Source organism: Pyxicephalus adspersus, chromosome 3 (assembly GCF_032062135.1).
Source record: "Pyxicephalus adspersus chromosome 3, UCB_Pads_2.0, whole genome shotgun sequence".
Lineage (NCBI taxonomy): Eukaryota > Metazoa > Chordata > Amphibia > Anura > Pyxicephalidae > Pyxicephalus > Pyxicephalus adspersus.
Window position 1 is genome coordinate 59,929,772 of NC_092860.1, and position 6,896 is coordinate 59,936,667.

At 42.4% G+C, this 6,896-nt stretch overlaps 1 long non-coding RNA gene across 1 annotated transcript; it reads right to left on the minus strand.

Annotated features, from left to right (window-relative positions):
* Positions 1-216: 216 nt before the first annotated feature.
* On the minus strand, positions 217-666 carry LOC140327726 (uncharacterized). Its single transcript, XR_011920088.1, has 2 exons — positions 377-666; positions 217-293 (listed from the first exon to the last, which is right to left on the minus strand). It is a non-coding gene; the product is annotated as an uncharacterized lncRNA (long non-coding RNA).
* Between the last annotated feature and the right edge of the window lie 6,230 nt (positions 667-6,896).

The window sequence follows — 6,896 nt, forward strand, 5'->3', positions numbered from 1 at the left end:
GTATTGGCTGCACAGGAGGGTGTCTGCCCTGGAGCAGCACTTTCGGCTGGACCTTTCTCAGGATGTGCCTAGGCGGTACAGTTTTTAAAACAAAAATTTTTTGTATATATGCTTTTGTAAATAGGTTTCTCATTATATTTTTATATTTGTTGGGATATTTTAAGTTATTGGGGGAGATTAAAAAAATTAAACTTGTAAAAAAAACTTAAAGCCAGATTTTGTGAATTTAATTTGATTTTTATTTCAGTGCACATTTCAAACATTTTTCCAGCCTGGCTTATCCAATTCCATCCCTAAAAAAACACAAAAAAGAAACCTTAGTTTTTACACAATGGTTATTTGAACCATAAAATATTGAACATGCTCCAACACAAACCTGTTTTGCAGCTTGGCCGAGTTTGCTCCATTCCTCCATTGGTCACTTGGTCCAAACATCCTGTGACCTTAAAAGTAACAGAGTTGGGTATGTTAGATATGTCCTCTTCAAAATATATGTAATTGTAACATCATTCAAGAATACATTTGGCATTGAATACACAGCTGAACACCTTAGTATGTCATTTTAACCGAAAAACAGAAAAGTAGTTGACTTATTAGCAAGCACATTTATCTGTTACAGACAAGTGTCAGAGAAGTACAGTGTGCCATATTTGGTCGCTAGACATAACTAGATTTGTGTTCATTTAGTGAACAAAGATGCAATCGTGTATTTTGAAAGAATCGTTAGCTTTTTTTAAGGTCATTACGGCAATACTTGGAGAGTATTGAGCTGAGACTTCATACTTGATTAGAATCACTTTGACAAATGTACTGGAACATTTTTCGGGGAGTAGATAGCAAAACTGCATTTGGAGCATACTTGGGCCGCATCGAAACAAACTTAGATAGGTAAAATGTCAAAGTGCGAGGGTTACTAACCTGTGGACATTGGACGAACACAAAATGAAGTTTAAGCTAGTGTATACAAACAAGCGTCTTCACACAGGATACCAACTCAAACCCACACTGGCGAGCTCATGGAGTCCTGAAAAAATTTAGTGAAGACTGACATTAAAAATGTAAAGAATGTTCTCACCTGGCACCCGGCATCCACTTATATATTTCGCCCAAACCAGCCACGGCCCACTTCACCAGCCCCGCCACTGGCGCGGCCCACCCTAGCAGCCCGGCTACGGCTCACCTCCACCTCCTGTCCTCGGCCACGGGACACCCCCGCAGCATGCCCATGGTGCACCTGGACAGCACGGGCACGAGTGCGGCCCACCTCCAGAGCATGTCTAGTGGTTGCCCGTGTGTTAGGAGGTGGGCGGGCAGGGGCACGGGGTGGACGGCCAGGGGCACGAGATGGAGCTGGCTGCTCTGCAGGAGATGGGGGGCCAGCAGGGCTTATTGGGATTTGCCAACCCAGCCTTTGAATAATCGCCTGATGTAGGCGAGTTTGTTGGCCTAGGGATTCACTTAACATGTTACAGAGATGGTCAGCTGTGAACATGTAGGCACCCAAATTGGCTGATTGTTCTTGGACCGATTCTATCAGACGATGCATGGCCGCCAGATGTTGTTGGTTAAATTCTCGGTCCTGGCGATTTTGATTTAGGTTTTCATGTAGGAGCGTAAGGACCGGTTAAAAGTTATCAGAACTTGGGCCAGGCATCCTTGACTCCACTACTCTATCAAAATGGTCAACCAGCCTCTGAGTGAGGTTTAGAAGCTGGCTGCCCACACTGGGTTGACCCAATCCACCTGCATCCACTGGTTGCTATAAAGGGAAAAGAAAAAATTACTACAATATCATATACCTTTGTGGGTCACCATAACATTATGCAGACAGCACCCTGACATTGAAACATCAACTAATGTTAGACAAAAATGTTAGACACATTTTTTCTGAATCCTATACATTAAATATGGGTTGCTTACGGAAACCTCAGGTGTCTCCTCTTCTGATTGTGGTAAATGTCCAACTGAGGGACCCTAAAAAAAAAAAAAAAAAAACACACAAATGGAACACAATGGGAAAGGTTCATTCCCCCAACACATCCCAAAATAAACACTAATTGACCAGTTCTTGCCTACCTCTACAGAGGATGCAGCCCATGGAAACTCTTCAGAACCAGAAACCAGCAGACATGGATGTTCTACAAAGGCAAATGATATATCACATCAAAATGAATGAATGTGGTGACAAGTCTTCACATATCAAAAGTCCCCAATATTTCGCACACGCAACATTTCTTTGGACATATTAAGGCTGCACCAGAATCCTCTGGCAAGAAAAATTAACAAATTTTATCTATATATAGATATGTTAAAGAGAGATCGAAGGATATTACTTAGCTTTTGGAAAGCTAAAAAGCTAAACACACAAACCAATTTTTCTATACAAAATGACTAATACAATAGAATCATGTAAACACATAAATAAAGCATACTATCTGGTATGTAAGAGTGCTTGACCCTGCTTGTGAGCTTGGCAATCAACGTGGTTTGATGTTGTGCTTGGCAACCTGATATAGATATATTATAGAAAGATTGAAGGTTATTACTTAGCTTTTGGAAGGCTGAACACAAACACACACACACACACACACACACTCTCACTATCAAATCACCTGGATTCTCCTCCAGGCTTCTCTGCAGTGGATCAACGACCTCCTCCTGTAGATGGTGATCTGGTGATGAAAGCACAAAAACAAATGAAAGAGTGAGTTTGACTCTAACCCAAGTTCATTTGGATTGATCCGTTCACCACAACACGTGCACAATGTGAAACCAGATATACCATGAAGGTTCATCTTACTAGGAGGAAGGCCAATGTCATCTCTATGCGAAGTGACATAATCATCATCCACATGACTCCGAGCACAGAGGGCAGGAGGGGACTGCTGCGCCCCAGGGCGTACTACTGTAAAAAAATGGAAATACACACATTGTTAATGCACGTCAAAAGAAGGTAAAAATACACCAAAGAGGTCATTTTCAAAAAATGATCTCATATTTCACCCCTAAGCATAAATACGTAAAAACACAATGCTATTTTGTTCTCAATGCTAATGACTAAACTGTTGCAATCCCAAAAAAGTGCAAAAATAAATTTCATTTGTAATTAAGTAATGTAAAAGGTTTGAACTTACATGGTTGGCAAGCATCGGAGTCATCCCGGTAGTCCACCCCTACCACCGTTTCTGGCCCGATGAATAGCAAAGCCAATTTTTCGCCAGTCTCCCTGAGACGCTGCACAAGATGTTCAGGATAGGTCCCACTCCTTTCAGCCTCTGTGCCCAGGAGCCTTTTGACGTGTCTGAAGAAGTCACTCACACGTTTTTGATACTGGGTAATGGTCTGTTGTGTACTGCCCACTGCATTACCACTCCTGGCAATTTCCTCCCAGAGTCCCTGCCTTACAGCATGGGAAGTCTGGGAGTGCAAGTCCCCACGGAGTCTGGAAAAATGTTGTACATAGGACTCCATGAGGGCTGCATTTTGCTCAGGAGTGAAGCTGGTTGCCTTGGAAGCAGAGTCCCTGGTCCAGCTCAAACTGGCTGAGGTGCCAGGTTGAGGGACCAGGAGCCTAGATGTTACTTGGCCTGCTTTACAGAGCAACCTAGCTGGCCTGAGAGAACTGCCTGTTGGTCTATGGACTGAAGACCCTGGGGTGGTAGTGGTGGTGGTGGGGGGTCGCCAGTAGCAGCAGTGGTAGTGGCCATTCTCCTTGGCTCCATGTAACAAGAAGTCAAAAAATAAAAGAGTTATGGGACAACACACCCAAAACATTTTTTGGAGATATAAAGTCAATGGTGTATTCTTGTTGTTCCTTTGTTCTTTGTTCTTTTTCTGTTTTTCCTTTTTTTTTTCAGCACGTTTTGGTTTGCATGATCAGAATGACTAAAAAACTCTGTGCAAATTTATAGAGATTCAAACGCGCGCGCACACACGCACGTTCATTCAAATGTGCGCAGGTTCAAGGATTTTGTTTGCTGTTGTCATGGATCCAAATTTGGAACTCGACTTGCTCTTCACAACTGCTCTTGTGGCATTAAACACCACATATCTGATCCTAGAAGATGAGCACCAGCAACAACAACAACAGCAGCAACCTGAAGAGCAAGCTCACACTTCACAAACAGTACGGGCACCACGCATCTTCTTAGAGCGTAGCCGCCTGGAAAGTTTGCATGACCAGGATGTCAAAAGGCGTTTCCGCCTGTCTCACCAGGTCATCCATCACCTGTACAGCTTGCTGGAAGAGAAAATTGCTCCAAAAACTAAGAGAAGCCAGGCAGTGCCAGGAATGACCAGGCTCTTGGCCACTCTGTATATTTTAGGAAAGGGTTCCTTTCAAACCTCCTCAGCCTTAATTTGTGGACTAAGCCAGCCTACAGTTTCCAGGGATTTTATGAAGGTCATTGATGCCATTGTGGACCTTATCCCACTATATATTCATTTTCCTCAAACAGCTCAGGAGTGGAGGAAGGTAAAGGTGGATTTCTTCAGGCGAGCGGGATTTCGAATGTTTTGGGGGCCATTGTCTGCACTCATGTGGCTATTCAGGCCCCTAAATTGCAGGAAATCTCGTTTCGCAACCGGAAGCGATATCATTCACTGAATGTACAAATAGTCTGTGATGCCAACAGGAAAATCATGGGTGCACGCACAGGTTTCCCAGGATCATGCCATGATGCCTATATCTTGCGTCAGACAGCCCTCTACCGGAAATTCATCTCTGGAGAAATGCCTGAGGGCTGGTTAATAGGTAATGTATAATGTCATTACTCTAATACAACTAACAGTAGTCAAATCCTAAAGACAACTATTATGTTGCTATGTCCCTTTGCATTGTCAGAATGCCAGGTTATGACCTATATTGTATATATGTCATATATTTTGTGCTAACATCTAATTTAGCAAATACTTTATAAATATTGTACAATATTGGGAGCATGGGGGAAGAACTAACTTTCAGATATTCCTGGAACCCCTAGTCTAATTACTATTTTCACAACTCACGGTACTTCAGTGTGGTAGTCAATAGTAACAATGTCTACTAACAACCAAAAAGCAATAAAGTGACCGAAGAGCACAACCCTTAGCGACCTTTGTAAAAAAAACTCTAGTGTTACACTGCATTCACAGAACACTTACTATACCAAGAACTAACATGTATTATGTTTGTCTTTTTGCAGCTGACAAAGGATACGGGCAGCTTCCATGGCTGATGACACCTGTGCGTCAACCCTGGTCTGAAGCAGAGCATAATTACAACAAGGCTCTGCAAAAAAGATGGGGGATTGTGGAGCAAACCATCGGGCTGCTAAAAGCACGGTTTCTGTGCTTGGCGCGGCCCGGTGGTGAGCTCCTGTACGCACCGTGGAAAGCTGCCCGAATCATCATGGCATGCTGCATCCTGCACAACCTGTGCCTGCACCATGGGGATTCCTGGGACATTCCAGAGGAACTCGAGCCAGAGGTACATCAACATCCTGCCTCTGGCTCCCAAAGCACAGCAGAGGGACGTCGAGTCAGAGATAAACTCATCGCTAATGTCTTTACGCGTGAGTATTTACATGTGTTTACAATGCATGTATTACATATTTCAACACATCATGTTTGGGTTACAAACCCACCTAGGAGTTGAAGTCATAGAAAGCACACTTTAATCGTTTGGGAAATGAAATAGCAGAAGTATTTGTGTAAAAGCTGGACATTTATGTGACTCTTTACAAAAACACATTGCCAAACTAGGGCAGAGTGCAATTTAGTGCAGATTTGGGCAAGCAATGCTTATGCAGCCAGAAAAGAATGAAAAATACAATCCAGCAGCATGTAGTTACAACTAAAGCATGATTAACACATCCTAATAATGTAATCTAATTCTTTACAGGGCGATAACATCCCTCTGCTGTGTTGCCAAGCCTCTGGAATGTCACATCACAGACTACTGTACATTCGTGGATGATATTGCTTCCGGTTAAAGAAGAAATCCACCTTTATGTTCCTCCACTCCAAAGCTGATGTGAGGAAGTGACTATATAGTGGGCCAAGGTCTAAAACTGCATTGAAACCTTCATAAACACCCAGGAAACTGTATACTGGCTCAGTGCACAAATCAAGGGTGACGTGGTTTGAAAGGACTACCCTTCCTAAAATATATAGAGAGTCCAGGAGCCTCATCATTCTTGGCATAGCCTAGCTTCTCTTTGTTTTTGCTGCAATTTTCTCTTCCAGCAAGATGTACAGGTCATGGATGACCTTGCGGGACAGGCATAAACGTCTTTTGACATTCTGGTCTTTGGTTTGAGCAAAGCAATAAAATATGTTTGGCACTAAGTTAAATTGTCCTTGGCATTTTTCTATACAAAATGACTAATACGATTAGAATCATGTAAACACATAAATAAAGCACACTATCTGGTATGTAAGAGTGCTTGACCCTGCTTGTGAGCTTGGCAATAGTGTTGGTTGAATAGCTCACTATTCGATTCGGCAGCTGTTCGGCCTAATATAGCACAAAAATTCAGGTGGTGGAACATCGAATTCGAATCCCATTAAAGTCAATGGGAGAAAAATTCGGGTTTCAGCACTGTGTAGAGCTTCTACAGCCTCCAAACAGATGTAAAAAGATACATTATAAAAGGATACATAAAATGATACATTGTAAAGAGATACATTGTAAAAAGACACATAAAAAGATACATAACACTATTCCATACCCCTGTGCTTCACATGAATATCAAAGTGCGCCTGTCAAATCAATATTAGGCTAAAGCTAGGTACACACTTCCAATAATTATTGTTAGAAAATGAACGATTACGACCGATCAACGATTATGCACGATTATACTTGAACAATCATATTGTGCACAATTCTGTACATGCTGTAACAATATGATCGTTCA